Source organism: Lycorma delicatula, chromosome 1, assembly GCF_047948215.1.
Source record: "Lycorma delicatula isolate Av1 chromosome 1, ASM4794821v1, whole genome shotgun sequence".
Classification (NCBI taxonomy): Eukaryota; Metazoa; Arthropoda; class Insecta; order Hemiptera; family Fulgoridae; genus Lycorma; species Lycorma delicatula.
The window spans coordinates 706,783-728,648 of NC_134455.1; the positions used below are offsets into that span (position 1 = coordinate 706,783).

General features: G+C 28.4%; 1 long non-coding RNA gene across 9 annotated transcripts in view; it reads right to left on the reverse strand.

The window, feature by feature from the left end:
- Nucleotides 1-20,199, reverse strand: part of LOC142317371 (uncharacterized) — a 37,269-nt gene extending 17,070 nt beyond the window's left edge. For 3 of the 9 annotated variants that reach the window (XR_012754732.1, XR_012754752.1, XR_012754753.1), the window contains exons 1-6: nucleotides 20,095-20,199; nucleotides 11,388-11,598; nucleotides 7,961-8,150; nucleotides 6,762-7,369; nucleotides 4,215-4,344; nucleotides 3,854-3,939 (exon numbers count right to left, since the gene is read on the reverse strand). This is a non-coding gene — a long non-coding RNA (uncharacterized LOC142317371). Of the gene's footprint in view, nucleotides 1-626; nucleotides 3,940-4,214; nucleotides 4,345-6,761; nucleotides 7,370-7,960; nucleotides 8,151-11,387; nucleotides 11,599-19,953; nucleotides 19,989-20,094 lie in introns of those variants that run through there. The other 6 variants (XR_012754748.1, XR_012754727.1, XR_012754759.1 and 3 more) reach the window with 6 other exon arrangements.
- Between the last annotated feature and the right edge of the window lie 1,667 nt (nucleotides 20,200-21,866).

The window sequence follows — 21,866 nt, forward strand, 5'->3', positions numbered from 1 at the left end:
AACTATTTCTTTGACTGTAGTTTTCTCTTTATCAAATATTTGTAATCATTTACGTAAATTTTCTTTGTAACTATTTTAATATGATAACAGAAGTAGGCAGCAAATGTTTTTGTAATTTTATTATTATTTTTTTTAAATTTATTTCAATTTTCTTTGTAACTATTTCAATAGTGTTTTAAGTTGTAGGCAGCAATTTTTTTTTTGTATTTTTTTTTTTTATATATATATAAAACGATTTATTTTGAATGTAGTTATTTCTTTATTAATTTTACTATATTTCAATTTTCTTTGTAACTATTTCAGTATTCTATAAGTTGTAGGAAGCAAGGTAATTTTTTTTTTAAGTTATGTAATGATTTCTTGTGACTGTAGTTTTCTCTTTATCAAATATTTATAATCATTTACGTAAATTTTCTTTGTAACTATTTTAATATGATAACAGAAGTAGGCAGCAAATGTTTTTGTAATTTTATTATTATTTTTTAAATTTATTTCAATTTTCTTTGTAACTATTTCAATAGTGTTTTAAGTTGTAGGCAGCAATTTTTTTTTTGTATTTTTTTTTTATATATATATATATATATATATATATAAAACGATTTTTTTTGAATGTAGTTATTTCTTTATTAATTTTACTTTATTTCAATTTTCTTTGTAACTATTTCAGTATTCTATAAGTTGTAGGAAGCAAGGTAATTTTTTTTTAAGTTATGTAATGATTTCTTGTGACTGTAGTTTTCTCTTTATCAAATATTTGTAATCATTTACGTAAATTTTCTTTGTAACTATTTTAATATGATAACAGAAGTAGGCAGCAAATGTTTTTGTAATTATTTTTTTTTTTTTTAAATTTATTTCAATTTTCTTTGTAACAATTTCAATATTGTTTAAATTGTAGGCAGCAATTTTTTTTTGTAATTTTTTTTTTTTTTTTTTTTAATTTATTTCAATTTTCTTTGTAACTATTTCAATATTGTTTGAGTTGTAGGCAGCAATTTTTTTTTATGTAATTTTTTTTGTTATGTAACGATTCCTTTTTAACTATGTAACTATTTACGTAAATTTTTTTTTTAAACATTTCAAGATGATGTAGTTGGTTCAATGGGGAAATAGAAGATTGTGTACCCACAGCTTTTCAAACTTTTGAGATATTCGTTATAACATGAAATATTATAACATGAAAAATATTATAACATGAAAAAATAAACTAGACTGGTATAACATTTAGTATTTAAAAAAAATTAGTTTGGTGACACTAGCTCTGTGGAGGGTTAGAACCAACCTAGGTGTAGACATTATCAGTGTTATGGTCGGGTAACCCCTGATGCTGAAAAACATCACTTATTGTGAAGTTATGATATCTTGATACTGTATTTTTTATGTTTTTACTGTTTTTTTGGATGTGGTGTATCAAAGATGTTCTATTTCCATATTCAATTTGTAACCGTTAAAACTGTAATAATTATAATGGACTACAGACAAATAGTTACCTAACAAAATTGAATTCTTCAATTTTAGATCAATCAAATACCAAGAGATATTACAATTAAAATTCTGTTACAAATAAAGATGTTACAATATTTCTGGAGTATGACTTATTTTTTGAGTGATTATTTTTTTTGTATAATTCTTGTTTTTGATATATTATTGATATAGATGATAATATATAATATGCATTCGGATAACGGTAAACGGTGATATTTCCTGTGTACTTCATTATATTAGTAGACTGTTGGTATGTGAAACTATCAACGTGTGTAAAAAAGTAGAGAAGTGTATAAAGAATATAAAAATAATCAAAAAATAAAATTTCACTACAACTTTCTTATTAAGTAAAATATAGAATTCATTTAAAGTTATCTAAGTAAAGTTTTTTTATATCACCAACCACTGGCCCAGAAGGTAGAAAAAATAGGATTTCAAAGACAAAAAAAATCATATACCTCCCTTAATAGGCACAGTATTGAATCGGTTTAAAGTGATCATTATCTAAATTTTGACTGAAAAAAATTTTTTATATGACCAACCCTTATAGCAAGGGATGACCAAAATATTGCTGTAATTGTAAGAAGTTGGGGCTTTGTCATATGCTAAACAAGTGAAACTTTTTCCACATGCAACTATTGGCATATTGAGTAAACTTGAAGTTTTTTTTAACTTTAAGGTGAAATCTTTTTATTTCCTACTTAGCACCGGTGAAATCTACCTCCGCCTTCTGGTATGTCAAAAGGGAACGTGAATATTTTACTTGTTCCTAGAAATATGAATATTGTTAGAAAATTTGGCAAATATTTAATTATAATTTTTAGAAAAAGACAATGTACATATATAAAGAAAGATAATATCTGGAAAAATTGCATTTTCCAATATTTTTTAAACAATATTAAAAATATTAGAAAATTGTTATAAAATATTTTATAGTGAAAATAATTCATTATTCACAAAAAGTTTTGTCAAAAATTTGGAAACATCAAAAATTTCTACAGAGTATTGTGACTAATATGAATTTTATATTTACTTCAAGTTGAAAAACCAATAAATAAAAATCCATTGTGACTACTGAAAACTGCTAAGATTACTTTCCTAATCTTTTTCTGACAACGCTAAAATGTTGTTTAACACCAAGTATAGTTAAAGCTGTATAAGAGGCATATCATCCATTTAACTGATTTTAAAGGAATAAACATATTAGATAAATAAATCTAAGAAGATTAAATTTTTTATTACACTCAAAGATAGGATTTCAGATCAGTTTATCGGCCATCTGAAAGGTAACTCAAGTTAAACATTGCTCTAATAGTGCCGCTTTTACCTATTTATCAGTCACACTATTAAGTGCATATTGCACAAATATTAAGTGCATTACCAGTCACAGTATTAAGTGCGCATTGTTACATTGTATTAAATGCAATCAGAGCAGCCTAACAAAATATTTTGTTAGTTTTAAAACAATGTAAGTTCTGTTTGTTGATTACCTTTGATATTTATGACTGCCATCTTCTCTAGTCTACAGTAACTATCTTCAGTTAATTAAAGATATATTAATATAATATATTATAATCGGTTTATAATAATGTATTTAAATGATGCATTAATTGCAAATATTTTCCTGTTATTTGAGAAAACTTCTAGAAGATTGCAATATATTCTAAATTTTTATTACTATTACGAGGGATGACTGAAATGTATGCATACAGGGATCATATCAGGAAAATAAAATATCGTATAAAGCGACAGGTTCTGCTGTGTTTTTAGTTTTCCCCTACCGCTAACATTTCAAAACTTGTGATCTATGACCACTCATTTTCTGTCGATTGCTATTATGACTAATCATCAAAATTAATAGATTCAAAATGACCCCTGCATTAGGCGGCAAGCATCTCCACATCGATAGGACACATTACTCCACAACTAGGCAACCTTATCACAGTAGATGTCACGCAAACTCACAGGAAAGAACAAACTTTCAGAAAAAACATTGTAAACAGTTTCTGAAACTTATTGTGACAAGGCAGCTTACCTTTTGTACAGGTGTTCAAACAATACAAACATACTCCTTTAAAGAAGCAAGTACTGTTTAATGTATCTTGTTTTTTTTGTATTGATTTTTATCCAATTTAGTAGTTAGCTAGAAGAGGTTAATTTGAAAGTACTATCCCAAACGAGTGTCAAACTTCGCAAGAGTTACAAAGCATTAATGGCTATCATTATAGGCTCATTGCGTAATGTAATTGTTACAAAAAATTTTCTTTAATTTGCTAGTTATGATTGATCTAACAATCAAGTACACTAAAAAGGTTTCTATAATTTGAAGATAGTCCAGTACCTGCTGAAATATACTGATCTTGCTTACCTTTTATTCTAACACGGTAGTTTTAACATCCATAGCATATCATTGTCATTAACGTGACTAATATTGGTTAACATTTGCCATAAAATCTGAAAAGTAAAATATATATTTATATTTAAAAAATTGAAATTAATTTTATTTATATATTAATTTTGTAAAGCGATTTTAAATATGTATACCATAAAAATATTACATGAACCTGATGTATAATGCATTGTTGCATAATCATCTTATTATTATTCTTTTGCTTCTTTGAAAAGGGTGTCTCCATTTCTTTCATTACTACATTTCACTTATTCTTCGTAAATTCTACTTCTATGTTAATTGATTAATTTTATTAGTTTAATATGTAATAAAGTTTTACCTTAAAATGTATTTTTTTTCAAATATTATTTTCTTTGGTAAGATTAAATTATTATTTTTTTTTTTTACTATAACATTCTGTTTTCCAATTAACCGCAATGAGTGATCGTTCAATAATACATCAATTCCATCTGCAAATATTATGATAGCTTAAGTTATTCAATGTAAATATCATATTATGAAATTAAAAAAATAAAATTCAAATTTAAAAAAATTACAGATTACAATTCAGTTCAATTTTTCTATTAAAAAATAATTTATGTTTTAATAATGTATATTTCAATTTAAAAAAAAATCCAGTAATAGTAAAATGTAAAAAAAACACTTTTACTCTTTCAAAAATATTGCCAACTACTTGGTTGACAGAAGACAGAAAAAGTGTAAAGTAAATGTATGGACAAAACAAGTCTTCTTAATAGAATTGGATATTATTACTGATTAATTGGTGGTTAGCCTGTGGTAACCATTTCTAATCCCAATTCTAAAACCATCCCGCTTAATGAAATGTATTTGGTGAAGGGGTTTACTAGTCTCAAAATATTTCTGTTACTTTAATATATCATTAAGAGCAAATTGTAGAAGGGGCAATTTTACAATCTTATTTACTTCTCCAACTCTAGAATAATAATTGATATTCTATTTGTAAAAATTAACTTAAAAATAAAACTGAAACTTTAAAAAAAGATTTATTTCTTAAATTAAATTAAACAATTTGAATTAGTTAAATTCAATCCATTTCAAAATGTAATTTTAAACGTTATTTACATTAGATTTACCAAGAATCTTTACGCTTTTTTTTAATAGTAGAAATGATTTTGTAAATTTAAAAAATAATATAATGTTTTTATAGATATATTTAAATTATAATTTGAAGCAATATTGCCCTATTGGTTTATTTTTATTATTTCTTCTTATTTGATTCACAGTATTGAATAATAATGTATTATCATTTCAAATTGTTTTTTTAACTCAAGACGTCGAGACAGTTAAAGTGGGAGGGAATAGATCCTGTTAGTTTGTAATTGGCATCTATTTTAATTATTAACTTGGGTCTTACTAGACTGAGTGATTTCTCCATATAAGAAACTGATGTCATTAAAATTTTCACTTCTAACTACCATGTGGAAGGGAATTTCATTTGAATTGATTTCAGATATTGGGGTTTGAATTCATGAAAATTTTACATTACGAGTTCTTAACTCTTTAAAAGAAGATTTTTTCAATTTTCTTATCTCAAAATGGTTCATTTTAGAAACTACAAGGAGAGAAAGGAGAAAGTTTGGGACAGAAGTGGATGCAAACAGCTATGACACAAGGGACGTGCCACCAAGCAAGATGACATTCAGAAATATTAATTTTAGTCGGACATTTCATATTCATCCAGATATGTTGTGTTTGACCTTAGTGGGTATACACAGATGTACAACTTACAAGGAAATATTTTTGCTGCTATTCAATTTTGGAGTTTGGATCTAAAAATAATAAATATTTGGAATGGGTTTATTAATCTACATAATATTCGTATTTCTATATTTTGATGACTAGTAATCCAACTTTTTAAACTTTATATATAAAGCAACTTTATGTATAAATAGAAACTTTATGTATTCCAATAGCAAACAGATAGCTTTGATAATAGAAGTGGACTGACGCAAGTGATGGAATTAATTGTACTACGCTTGTGCACCATTCGTTGTGCTCTGCGCATTGACTTGTTTCATTATGTATGAAACTTTTTGTTAATGATCATTTTCATAATAGGTGCTTTGAGAGATATTGATCGATCTGTACTTTAATAGAAGCGGCACATTTATCGTGTTGAATTAAAACATCATTAGACAAATATAAAAATATAGGAAAATGCATTAATGAATAATAAATACTTAAACTATCATTACTGTTCATTTTTACTGACTTTTCAAACAAAAGTACAGTATTATTTTCTGTTGCACAGAGGGAGTAAATTTTCTTTACGTTTTGAGGTATGAGGAGTACGAAAATACAATTCATTTAAATTGTGGTTCCTTATTATGTTTTTTTGTAGACTGTATAAAATTCTGTCGCTTGAAAATCTCAAAAACTAATCAGTTTTATTGAAAAGTAGGTATGCTGTAGCACTGTATCTAAAGCATGTGAAAATATTTTTGAGGCCTTATTGATTTACTCTAAATATAAAGTCAAAAAGTGTATATGGGGCAAGTTATAAACGTGGTTCATTATGATGGTGCAAGTTGGAACAATGATGTTTCTTTACCTGCGGTATTTATTGTATTTATTGCAGGTAGCATTGATGATTGTATGTATTTGAGCAGGGGAAAAAAGAAACAAAATAAAATAACGAAAAGTCATTCTTCTTACAATATAATTATACAAGAATTATTTTCTATTCTTCCAATGATGTTAAATTATAAAAATATATCTACAATTTAATTAAAAATATAAGCAAAAAGAAATAAGTCAAAAGAATAAACACATAATAATAAAAAATTAAAATAAACTCAAATATTGAAAACAGTAAAAAAAAACAAAACAGTCTAATGGAACAAACCTCTATAGCAATGCAATCAAGAATCTCTTAAAGTACCAGCAACTGCTTGCGCTGAGTCATCTTTTCCGCATGTTTGTTATAAACCCGTTAGGTGGCGCTAACTACTTTACGTAGCTTGATAAATGTGTCAACCATTTTGTTGTATTGGAAAAAAATTGATTGATGTATCAATTTGATCATCAATTCGATAAAAATTCTGTGTAGTGTTGTGAAATGTGTGTAGCACTGTAAGGCTGGCTGTAAAATGCTCTTTATTTCTCCATGTACTTTATGTTGATGAATTTCCCACAGTTTGGTGACGGTATGATGCTGTAGGATGCAATAGGATATACTGTGGCCAAGGAACGAAAGTTTTTGTAGAGATTGAATAGTGTATTTCGGAGAGATTTAACCAGATTTTTACTATATCTGGTTCCAATAATGTATCCACTGTTGGTGCACAATTCCATTAAAGAAATTGATTATTCTGCTTTGGCCCTGGTCTAGTGAGGAATCGATTCTGGCCATCATTTTCTTGCCTAATTCACAAGATATTCTCTTCCTCTTTTTTCAATCCATTGTTTCTTTCTACGGACTAACAGCGACATCATAATTTACTGTAGACTGATCTATAACAGAAAATTATAAAATAACTGTTATAAAAGACTATTGCTTTGTACGGCTTGATAAGCATGCCTCAAGCAGGTACAGTACAAAAATTAACTAAAGAAAAATCTTAGCTTATAATTTAACTACATTTCTAATGTAGTCAAAGAAAAAACATGTACTCTATAAGTAAGATGTAATTAATACAGTAGCTGTTTCATTTTTTCCAAAATCAACAAAAAAATAATTAAATATTGGATTGGCCTTTTACGCTGAGATTGGATTAGTCGTCCCAAGGAAGAAATACAATCATTTTCATTATCTATCAGCTTAATAGCCCGGTTACATTCTGCTGGTACAGTATAATAATGTTTATAAAATGAAATATCTATCCTATTGGAATTTAACTAGTATTACCAATTTATTAGAACTATTAATAATAATTAAACGATTAATAATTTACAGTAAATAAATTCCAACAGGAAAAATCAGTATCTAGGACACACATTCCCAAAACACAGACAAGTATTTAATTCCATTATATATGGTCAGCCTAATTTAACACATTATATTTAAACTAAGCACTTATAATGAAAATAATCCTTACTACATACCTGTATCATCAGGAATACTTGATGTAGTTGATCGATAAGCCGACAGTTTTCTTATAAACTGTAGTTTCCTCGTAATACAAATTTTTGTGTTGTTTAGTTGCACCAAAACCAGTTATTTTAGTCAGTTATTTCTTATGGTATTTTATTCAGTTGTCTCTAATATTTACCCACTTCTTCCATAAACAGTTCCCTGGAAAAATTTTATTTATTTATTGATTATTTCTCCTTGTTAATTGTACTTAAAAACTAGTAAAAGTTACTTATTCTAAAGTTTCTTATTATTAGAGTTCCTATATCTAGGTTCGACACAATTGATTGTTACAGTTTCTTTTAAAGAGGAAGAGACATTAGGTACTCCTGAGAAAAAAATAAGTGTGGGAGTTACAATCACATCATTTTAATTGCAATAAATGAATAAAAAAAATTATATCATATAAAGGCACTGTGCTGTCTATGACAAAATAAGTGAAATAATACTTATAATTATTACTTACTCAAGAATTAACACCCAACATATGCCAATAAACCTTGTTAACATAAGAATTGAATACAATAGAAGTTTACAGCATTTTAACACTCTAAAATGCTGAAACAAATTTTATTTGTTTCAATGTTTGTAAATAAAAAGTATAAAGTATAAAGTAAAAAATTAATTTTTGCTTAAAACAAAAGGGTTGCCCATGAATGGGATCAACTATATCTGCAATCACGTCTCAAATTTTTTTACAATATTTTAAAAACATCGTAATTACTGATATTTCGAACAAGTATCAAATATTAATCTGGATTAGATGTGGACGATATATTGATCATATATAATCCAATGAAAAATGACAACATATGATTATTTTAAATATACTTAACTATAACAGAGACTTAAAATTCAAGTTTGAAGTGGAAATTAACAGGAAAATACACTTTTCGGGCATTGAAATTGAAATAAATTGAAACATTAAAGAAAAAGTCGTTAAGAGGAAATCAACCATAAATCACACCTCTATACATGAGGAATTTAATCATCCATGATCAAAAAAATTGGCTCTTATAAAAATTTAATTTTTAGGCTGTTGCAATACACAAACAATAATAACCCAGATAAACTCAAAAATAAAACAAATAGCAGTTTCCAATGGCTTTGCAATATTACAGCAGAATAATAATAAGTTACTAATATATTTCAGAAGAGAGGCAATTCTAATACAGATGACCATCTTTTTTTCTTTTTCCTGTTTAGCCTCTGGGAATTGCCGTTCAGGTATTACTTCAGAGGATGAATGAGGATGATATGTATGATGAGTGTAAATGAAGTGTAGTCTTGTACCGTCTCAGTACAACAATTCCTGAATAGTATGGTTAATTGATTCCCAACCACCAAAGATCCACTATCTACCTGCCTTTACAAGAACTTGAATGCTGGAATTCTCAAATTCCAAATCAGCTGATTTGGGAAAGACGTGATCACTACTAGATCAATCCGGTGGGATAAAGCTGTCCCTCTTTTTTTTTCTGTTTAACCTCCAGGTCCACCGTTATATAGCTGAGCATCTGCTACAATATAATCATACTATACCGACTTAGAAATTTTAGAAACATACGGTAACATAAAAATAAACTTCTTAGAAAAATACTACATTTTAAATTCAACGCATAAAATGATCATCCAACAAGTATCTTTTGAAGAAGATATTTTGATTAAAGCCCCAGTAAATTACAACTATTCACATAACTCATATGCTGCTGATTTTTATGGTTATTATTCAAAAAATTATATATATTTTCATTTGTTCATTTAATCATAACATCGCCATAATGTCATTAACTTTTGATACGAGTTGTTTGCGAAAGTACATTTGAAGGTTTAATAAATTGATTCTTCAACTGCGTTTTGGTGTCAATTTAATTTATTCAACTTATAATATTATATCAATTAACACAGCGGTTATTGTGTTCAAAAAGTATTAGGATTTTCAAAAAATAAAAAAGAAGAATATATATCTGTATAGAAAAGACATAATGTCAGCTTAAAGAAATAAACATTTGAGATTATCTTTTCCTATAAGCCATCTTTTAATAACATTTAAATTTTGTAAAAGTAAAATTCTTTATTCCATCAGGTATAGTGTTGTAATGTCGAGGAGCTATGTAAAGGTAAAACCTACAAATATCTCTTTACTTGGACTTGGGTAGGTTGTAAACCCGCCAACAGTAATTTTGTTGCTTTTTCCAATTTTGATAAAAAAGATTTTTAAGACCTTATAAATTATAGGTATATCTTCGTCAAGCATATACAAGCTCTTTCTTTGATTTTTCTATATGAGCTGTCCATTTAACTCCAGAATCGGCGGGTATTCCCAAATATTTCATGTCATCAGTTTCAATGATCCAATTACAAGCTTTACAACTATTTATATGCATTTGTAGAGCCAATGGTTCCTCCAAATTTTAATTTTATTTTAATTTTCAAAACCGATTATAACTTAATCTTTTCTGTATTCAGCTGCAAAGAGTTGTACTCAAAACACACGCTAAGCCTCTGGAGATCGTCATGGATCATCTTACAAAGTTCATTTTTATCGTTTGCCCTGTAGCTTAAAGCTGTGTCATCCGCAAATGTGTGATAGCACAGTTTTGAACACCTCCACATAAATCTTTAATGTATACTAAAAAGAGCTCTGCTGAAAGCGTAGAGGCCTGAGGAACATCACAGATGATGCAGAATTTGTTACTCAAAAAATTGCCACCTCTAATTTGCTGGGTCCTGCCTGACAAAAAGCTAGCAAACCAGTCTCCACAGATTTCTCTGAAACTAGCATTTTTTTAGGAGTCTGTGATCGACAGAATCGAAAGCCTTTCTTATATGTAAAAAAAATGCAGAGTATTTTGGAAATAATCTAGACCATTTGTAGCCCCCTCTTATAACTAATTGTCAAAAGCCTTATAAACTAACTCGATTTCACTGAAAAATATATAAACCTATTTCAGATTTAACCTTTTCATCTGCTTGGAGTAGATTAAGCAAACTAATTTAATCAGAATTATTTATTATCAATTCAGGAATAATAATGAACATTTGTAAATGTTGAAGTGTTAAAAAATAGCACTCATATTAAAGATTCACTTATTTTGATTACTTAAAATATTCAAAACATTTTTATATATCACAGTTTGTCATTAATTATGCCTTATGTAATTTGTATTTATATGATAGTTTTACTGTATAAACAATTACTTTCGATTAGGTTTTTGTGAAATTTAATCTATTAATTTACATTTTAATTCCATTATAGGTTTAGAGCAGTTAATGCTAAAAAAATTATTAAAATTAATTTCAGAACGTATAAAAATGTTTTTTCTATTAAACGAGGTATGTAAATCTAAAAATTACAATTTTACTTTAATTTTAATTAATACGAGTACTTCTACTTACTTTTTATTAGCATCCTTACACATCCAAATAAAATAAGATGTAAACAGACTAAACGTTTGACCACTTTTAACACAGTATGGATAGAAACACACTTCAGAAGCTGAAGAAACAGAAACAGAAACAGAAATGAACTAGACCTTGTGTACGACGACTTCTACATGGTGACAGTAAAAAGTCTGATGGTTCTTGACATATTCAAAACTGCCTTTCACTGGAAAATATTTTTATATGTATTAATTTGATTATTATAAATACAAACATTAAATTTCATATACCACAACACAATTTATAACTGCTTATAAATATTTCAGATGGTACTTCAACCGGTTAAGTATTTTTTTCATGCAAGCTGGTAATTTTTTAAACATTCTACCCTCAGTTCAAAACATTTTTTAGGTTCATACATGCCTTTTTATGTTGTTGCTAATGTATTAATATTTCATTAACAAAATTTTAACGCTAAATTATTTTGATTTAACAAAAGTGCTTTTTACACAAAAAAGTGCTACCAAATGTTTGAAGCTAAAGTACCTTGTATTTTTTTACATATATACATAGTTGTTAGGTTTTTCTTTGCAATACTAATAATAATTAATAACAGTTCATTATCTTTGTTTACGTAATAAAATTTAACTACAATGAATCCAAATTAATTACTGTAACTATTATTTTTAGTTTTGGTTAGAAATAGATATTACATGTCTTTATTTTTAATCAAAGATTTAATTTTTATTTTTTATAATTCATATCATGTAGTAACTTCATTAAAATATTGCGGGGAAATAATTTCCAAGCATTTATATTTAGGTAAATTTTTTTCATATTGTTTATATATATATATATATATATATATATATACACCTTATCTTAATAAGGTTTTTAAATTTTTTAGCAGTTCACACAGAGCGCAATAGAGTTTCGCAAATTCTAAGATTATTACAATAGTATTTATTTGAAAATTTATCTCAGGCATATTAATGAAAAACTTATTCTAATTACCTAATAATTTGATTTTCTAAAAAAAGATTTATATGTTTAAAAATTCAACATTGACTTACCTCTTGATGTTAAGAGTATTAAAAATTTCACCATAAGAAATTATTGAAATAAAACAAATACTGACTAATTTCATTATGAAAATTATGTCTTTACTAAATCTTTGATTAATGAAAAATGTTTTCCATATTATTATCTTAATTTCAACAATATGTTTAATTTTAATGATTACTATGGTAATTTTAACAAGTTAAAGAAAATTTTAAAATTTTTAACAAAAAAAAATTTAAGTTATTTAATTAATTAAAAACTGCAACAAAATCATTATAAGAACCTTCTTTTAAACTGAATTATTGTTTAGTTTTACAAAAACAGTTTCTTTGCCTGGTTTTGTAGGAATGTACTTTGTTTTCAGTATAGACTGTTTGATTCTCTTCCATTAGAACTGATATGTGAAGTAACACCAAACAATTCAGTTTGTTCTTCACTATGATTAGTATACCAGTGTTCTTTGGTGGTTGGGTTTCAATTAACCACAAATCTCAGGAATGGCAGAACTGAGACTGTACAATACTACACTTCATTTACACTCATACATAATCTCATTCATCCTCTGAAGTAATACCTGAATCATAATTTCCTGAAGCTAAACAAGAAAGAAAGGCTATGTTCAGAGCAATTGAACAGGGTAACACAGCGTACCCAGCCTGTGATTGCTAAGTTGAGGAGGCTCATAACCATTCACAGGGGGTCCATATTCATCGAAAAGGAGACTGATTTTGTCAGTTGCAATGACAATTATTTTATACGCAGTCACGGCGTGGGCTGAGGGCTTTGATAAGAAGAAGAACCTAAATAAGGTATCTGCCCTGCAGAGGAGAGCTATGATAAGAATTATGTCTGCATATAAAATGGTATCAAAAAATGCAGTAGAAGTCATAGTGGGAATAATCCCTGTCAGGCTTTTGTTCTGATGCTCCGACAAGTTAACTGTAGGATACCTAGAACTGAAGCTAAAAGACAAATGCTTGAACAATGGCAGGCACAGTGGGAAACATCAGACACTGGACGATGGATCAGAAGGATAATTCCCCAAGTCAGCATATGGATAAACAGGAGGTACGGAAAGGTGAACTTCCCATCTCACACAACTGTTAGCTGGATATGGTGTGACTGGGACCAACCTCCGTATTCTGGTAGGCAGATGACTCCAGACGGCCGATACTGTTACGTAATTGACTAAGTAGAGCAGTCGATAGTAACATATGAGACAAGATTAGGCACCCATCTGGGATAAGTAATTGCATCTGGAAAACACGCTGCAGTACATGCTAAAAGGAAAACATGAATGGAATACTGTAGCAGTAACCAGAATAATAACAAATCAAGAAGAGAGATGCTAGGTAGTGGGGTGGGGACTGATACTGGAGGTAGGGAAATACTTGTATTTTCCAACAAAATAATTGTTTGTTTTTTTTGAGCATGACAGGGAGCATGCCACCCATGAGAGGGTGGTTCACACTGAAGTGGGACGCTCTTGATGAGTGACCGGAGACCCATTGAGTTCAGTGGAAAAATGAAAAGACTGGAGACCCAGCTAGATCCCTTTCTTGGAGGGGAACTGGTTTGAGACATGGCACAAAGAAAAGACACAGTCCCGACCTACTGGGTGAGCGATCCCCACAGGGCACCACATTGCCGGATCCTGGGGGGTCTCAGGAGGTTACAGGCCACGCAAGCACTGAGGAAGCACAATCCATATTCTAGATCATGGATACTGGTGCTCTTTGATGGTTTGGTTTCAATTAACTACACAGCTCAGGAGTGGTCGATCTGAGACTGTACAAGACTACACTTCATTTTCATTCATACACATCAACCTCATTCATCCTCTCAAGTAATATGTTAGGATGGTTCCGGAGGCTAAACAGAAAAAGAGAAAGATTTTTCTTCCTCTCAAAAAAACAAACATTTTTGTAATACAAATAAAACTGATTTTAACAAAATGATACTTTATCAAAAAAGGTAAAACACTACATTTATACTATAAAAGTTTGTTATTAATTTACAATTTTCTTTAAAAAAAAGTACATGTTATATATATGTAATAGACAGTAGATATGAGTGCAATAATAATAAATAAACAATTTTAAGCACTCCATATAATAAGCAAAAAATAGAAAAATTTATTACAAAACTTTTACCGGCTTGATTTTGTTGTTTAATAAATAATTTAACCTCAACATAATTGTGACAAAATACATGCTCGATTCTGTTTTAAAAGTTCATTTGTCTTCCTTTATAAATTCCATTTTCTACATGCTCTTTCAATAGCAAACCAAACAAATTTTGATATCATTATATGACTGTTGTTGGATTTGAGATTAGGCTAATTTTGTTTGAGAATAAAAAGATTGTAAACGGTACTTTAAATTTTATTCAAATGGTCTAATAAAGAAATCAATGAGATAACAGCTGACATAGTACAACTGTAAAAAAGATTCTTATAATTACATGTAATTTATATAAACCTTTGTTGATCTGAATCAAGAACAATTCCAAAAAAGTCTGATTACCGGGTTTCAACTGTGTCTGAACTTGACTAGACAGAAAAGGTAAAAAAATATGTTTGATTTTTCAACATTTACACCTACAACTCTATGAAAGCTCTTCTGTCATCAATATTTGTAATTTTCAGATTTTCTAAACCCCATTTTGTTTTATTTAATGTGGCTTAAACAATAGTATCATTAGTAATGCTGATGCTGCGGCATTCCGGTTCAAACATACAGAGTAAAATTTCTTTAAATTGTCCTCTGAAAAATGTCTCACTCCTGATAACCTTTAAATACAGCAGAATTCTTTTTAATGCGAAAGGGGAAGTCTTTTTTCTCTTGAATAACCTTTATTTTGTAAAAAAAACATTTGATTAGAGTTTCAGCGATTTGAATTTATATTTTGTTGATGGGATATGATTCTTTCTTAGACTAGAGATAATTTGACAGCAAAACAATAAATTTTAGTATGGATTCAGTACATTAAATTTTTTCTGACACATAATATATAATTTAAAATCGAATCTCAACTCATTATAAATTAGGTTGTTTCTGGCCTATAATGATGCTGGAATAGTTCTTGAAAGGAAATTATGTGGTAAAACTCTTTGAAAAGAAATTAATACGATTATAAAATATACTCTGCATTCTGCATTTTTGAGTTTACTTTGACATAATTGGAGAGGCTGAACGTACCAGAATTGTTAGGGAACTCGAGAGAGCGATTCCTTTCTTGATCTGTGAGTCAACTGGATGACTCCCAGAGAATGGACTATCATGGCTGGCTTCCTCCATTTCCTCGCCCTGAGCAGAATGGTTGAAGGGGTATAGTAGAGTAGCAGCACCCCGCATGGCTAGGGGCGGCCTGGGCAGTTGATTGGCCGGAAACCACCGGGTTGCTCTAGTGGTAAATGCGTCTTTCCCAAATCAGCTGATTTGGAAGTCGAGAATTCCTGCGTTCATGTCCTAGTAAAGTCAATTATTTTTACATGGATTTGAATACTAGATTGTGGATACCGGTGTTCTTTAGTGGTTGGGTTTCAATTAACTACACATCTCAGGAACAGTCAAACTGAGACTGTACAAGACTACACTTCATTTACATGCATATATATCATCCTCTGAAGTATTATCTGAATGGTAATTACCGAAGGCTGAACAGGAAAAAGAAAGTTGATTGGCCGGAGGTAGGTGTATTGGCATCGAGCCACAGTTAGTTAGTAAAAGTAATGGTGATTATTGTTAATGTTAGTCGTTGCACTGCTGAGGGCATGGGTTCCTGAGGCAACCATGAGGTGTAGTGTCGTTTTGACAAGGACAATTTTTGAATGAGCAAGCATCACTGTCAGCGGGATGGTGACTGCACTGCCGAGGACATGGATTCTCATGCAGCTGTGAGGTGTATGTAGCGGCATCTTGACGATGATCAATACTAGCAGCTCGATATAAGTGTTTTAATACAATACTAACCAATTATTGCAATAAAAATATAAAATATAAAAAATAAATAGTAAACTATAAGAATTAATAAATCTTTCATATAACATAGGTAGAAAATATCTACCTTTCTTTTATAATATTAACAATTGCAACAATTCAAAATAGATATCAAAAACTATGCTATTAATTATTCAGACCAGATGCTTGGGGGTCTTCCAGGCCCATTGCACCTGGCAACTTTGACTGTACATATTAATTACTCTTACTTAGACAACGTATTTGGCAAACTTGTTTTGTTTCTTAGCAACAGATTTTGTAATAACTTATTAATGAGGTCCGAAGGCCCCTTCCATGAGCACGAGCAGATTGGCTTCACTTCAGCCAGAAGATATACCTCCATCGAAGCGCATTAATACAGGGGATTGCCATTTTAATTTCATCTGTTCAATTATTTATTATCTTTTTTAAAATTTTAATGTCACATTATTAAGGTTACATTATTAAATGTATTTAAAAGTAAACTATTTAGCTGACCATCATTTCCACCAGCAGTGCTATTACTTACCTTTTCTGCAAAAGTCATCCACCAGTATCAAAATAATTACAGTATAACTGATAAACATAAAACTTATTTAGAATTATTTACAACAAATTAGTTACTTCTTATTGTATATCTTCTCGTAAAAAAAAAATATATTACATCTATATTGTTAAACTATAACAGTGTTAAATCGTTAAAAGTGTAAAACCACTGGTAAAAAATGAATGTGGACCTACTTTAAACTGTTATAAAAGACCTTACTTATAAGAGAATAATACATGTTACTTATTCAAATGCTTAATATAAACTACATTATACTATCTGTTCTTTATGACTTATTTAAATATTTAATTCTTATAATTTATGTAAGATGGCAATTTTTTTTTTGATTCTCCAACTGTGAAAGCATACTTTTTTAATAATAATGATTTTACCCTAATATTATTATTTCAGATTTATACTTTCAATAAAATGCCTAGAAATAAGTTAAAAACAGACTTAAGAGAAAAATTAGTTTGCAATAATTATGGATGTACAATATTCTAAGATTAATAAAAATCAAATTACTTTAATTTTTTAACATGACTACAGAAAAATGCAAACATAAATCTAATCTTAAAAAAAATCATTTGAATGATTGAAAAGAAAATTGAGACAAGTAAAGGATAACTTCCTAGTATGATGAAGTTAACTGTCCCTGTTTGGGATCAGTTTGTGAGAGCATGAATAAAAGAAACACTACTTCAGGATTAATTATTCAAACTCAAACTTTTCAAGCAGCAAGAAAACTACAATTGTAAGAAGGAGAAAACTTTTGTAGGGAAAAACAGATTCAAAGCATTGAAAGACAGGCTTGATTGCTTAAAAAACCATATGGCATGGTACAGAATTAATTTTGCATCATGGCTTAATGATATGACAAAGTATTATGTGCCAAAATAGAAGAGTAAACAGTTTCCATTGAAAATACAATTAAATGAATGGTGGTGTCATAATGTAAGTTATAATTTCATGAGCGATTATATTTTAAAATAAACTAATAAGAAATATGCTACTGTTATTGCTCACCCGCAGCAGGTTTAATAAATTCTTCTTTTGATTCCAGACATGTTGCAGCATCATTTAATGATGCATTGACCCAAATTAAGTAAGAACAGATTTATTTATTTATCCACTCAAGCAACTAATGCCCAATTGCAGGTATCACCCTTGTTTTCTTTAAAGAAATGATTTCATAGCTAATGAAAAACGCCATGTATGACTGGGATCCAAACTCAGCACCTTCCAGTTGGAAGATGGAGACAACCAGTCATGAAGGTCAACATATGATTAATTATGATAATCCCATGTTGTTACATTTTTATCTATTTATTTATTTATCTATTTTCTTTTTTTGTAATCTAGTTTCTTTATTTTATTGTATGTAGAAAGTAAAATCACATATACAAAGTGTGCATTTTTTACCAAAAATAAATATATAATGTATTATCATTAACAATATTTTGGAGCGCTGTTGTTTTCCCAAAACAGATGATTTAGTACCTTATTATGAATTCTTATAGATAAAAAAAAAAATGAAGTGGCAAATGTAAAATGAACAAATTACCATAAATTTTAGCATAAGACCTATTAAAATGTCAGAATCATTAGGACATAGGTTAGTGGAAGATAAAAATGAATATTATTAATAAAAAAATGTTTAATTCTTCAATAGTGGTCTTTCACCAGAATAGTTTAAATACAGGCGTACCATTAAATTAAATATTAATGCCAATTCCTGATACTTAAAGAAAAAAATGGATATAAAGAAAGAAAAAAAGAAAAAAAGGATGGACTTTTGTTTAACATAAAAATTAATTTCAATTTCGATTCAGTTCTTTATTTATGGTCTAATCCTTGTTATATAGAACACTACAAATAATCCATTTTTATGAATTAATTCTTATTGATCTACAATTTGGCAAGATTAAATTTAGTATTTGGTAAGATTTAAGTAGACTTATTAAATAGAAGATTAAAGAGAAAGATCTTTTTCTTTTTTAGAGTGTATTTATGAAGTCAGGTTTTTTTATTTATAATATTTGTAGAACCATAAAAATTATTTCTGGATGTATAAATATACAAAATTTAGATCTTAGAATTAATAAATAAAAATTAAGTAATTAAGCAACAAAAAAGAAAAGTACCTTCATAAAAGTGAAGTTTTTTTTCATTAAATAAAAATGAAAACTGTTCACTTATTTATTTGTAAAAGCACATACAATATCACCAAAAGACCTTCCTTTACAAATTAAAAAACCATTAATATTCATCTAATTAGTGAAAATAAGTTGAGAAGAAATTAAAAGGCATTACCCATTTATGTACAGTTGGCTATTATATTCTTTAGCTAACACATACAGGTGAATTTTAAAAGTCGGTTTCATTTATTATATTGTAGAATTGTACATTATCACAGTTAATAAAAAATAAAAATGAAAAAAAAAATCAGAACAAAAATTTTGGTTAAATTTTTGTTGAACAAAATGTTAATAAAATTGAACATGTAACGTAAAAGCTGACCGTTTTGATCTGCAGAACACATCAAGGCAAGTTTCAAAAAAGTGAGAAAATATTTCTAAAGTATTTCATACTTAACAATAAAGGCAATTTACCTTTCTAAAATAGATAGCTAATTTATTAATTACCAAATGCAGACACAAGCAGATTTTGTTATTAACAGAAACCTAAATTTTTTAAAACAAAAACTGAACTTCAATAAAATATTGATACCCAAAATAATTAATAAGTAGCAATTATTAGAGCACATTTAAAAGAAATAGTAATGCATAAATAAAACATTTGGTCTACAAAGAATCAGCAAACCATCTTCTAGTGTATAGGTACTTCTTGAAAGCAAATTATTTTTATCATGTATGTTTAAAAAGTAATCTGAATAAATTTTATTTAATTTAAATGAAAATAACAAGAATTATAATATGTATGTAAGCTAAAAATAATTTTTTAAAGCCTTACAAAGTGTGCGAACATTTACCTCATTAAATTCCCATAATTCCTGCTAAGTTAACCTTACAATTAATATTAACATGCATGCAAATCACATTATTTAATTGTGTACTATTTTTCTTAATGTAAAATAGTTTTTCTTAATGTAAAAATTACTGAAAGACCTTACCTAGTTTACATGTAGAATTCTTTTCTAGACGGTTGTTTAAATTCGTATAAAATACTCCTAACATACAGAATAGGTTAAACACAAATAATCAAGTAAACAACGCCACAAGAGACCGTAAACAAATAAATACTATTTACCCTACAACGATATTCAATAATAACACTAATATTAGTTATCAGAAAGAAAATACAGAATTAGATAATATACTATGTAAGTTTTGTTTATTTTCACAAGATCACTTTATATAATGAAAGCAACTAATATTATTATAAACAAATGTAATTTTTCATCAACGTAACACATTTTGATACATCAGTTGTTTTGACGAATTCGCGGCGCGAACCAAGTGGATGTACTCACAGCAATTACGCTTTTTCCATTCTCTGAATGCATTTAAAACTGAATTTTTTAATTTTAATTAATTGAAATTAAATGAATTTTTTACTAATTACAATCTACCATTGCTTACAATTGGTGTATGTATAGTTATATATACATATATACTTTCATAATTAAACATACATAATTTCAAAGCGTTATTTATGATGAAGTAACACTTGGACAAGCGTACGGTTCATTCCAAAATTGCTACACCTATTTTGAAGGAAATATCTGAAAGTTACTTTACACAAATCTTAAACTTTTTTAAAGAAAAATGTTTATAAATCATACTGTGTGTGTGCGTGCGCGAGTAGATAGAAAGCTTAAAATTGCTATAGAGGAATATGGTATAATATAGTAAGTACCACGATACTCCGGTTTTTCCGGATAATCGACCCTTCTGCAAATATTATTTTCAAATTAGACGGTACTTATTTTAATGGAAATACTTAATCATTATTTTAGTTAAAATACGAATAAATTAAACAATTTGTATTTAAAAAAACCGTTTGAAAATAAAAGTATGTTGCAAAAGGGTTCTGGCTTCGAATTCCAGTCAAGCTCAATATTTTTACACTCTAAAAATTCATTTCATAATTAAAGAGAAAAAAATAACTGGATATGTTATTATAATATGGATATGTTATAATATGTTGTCAATTCAATTTAATAAATTATTTAAGATAGATTATGAATATTTGTTTTAGTAGTGCATGATGACGATAAAAGTTCCTTGCGTGCTGTCTGGCCAGCGTCTGGTTGCTAGACACGGTTGTTATGTAACCCTTCCTCAGTCCAACCATCTCTCTTTTTACTGTTTAGCTTCTGGAACCACTGTAAGATATTACTTCAGAGGATGATAGCCTGCCTGCATGCGTGCGAGTGTGTATGCATATATATATAAAATAATATATATATTATTTTATTGAAATTAATATTTTTTAAGATTCATATTAGTCCTTTGTAAGTTAAATTATATTTAAATTCTATTAAAGTACAGAATATTAAGATAAGACATAGCTTACTTTAATTTTTCCATGAAAGTACTTTCAAGGATCCCGCATCCTCAGTCATGATTGAAATAATTCTGTTATTGCATATTTAACTGTAAAAATACTAAAATAATGAAAATTGCATATTAATTTATATGAGTACTGCAATATTTTACTTGGCTGAGAGTCAAGTAATTAAATTTTTGTTAGGTTCTTGTGTAAGACGATCAGTAATAACGTCAATTTGGAATTAAAACTTTTGTAATGATATACTGAACCATCAAAACATTTTCAGTAGTCTTTGTAACTACCAGGTGGTGCTGTTTTTCCTCTTCCATCAACTGATGTTACTGCTGGCAGTTTTCTTTTAATTAGATAAGATTGATGATATTACAAATG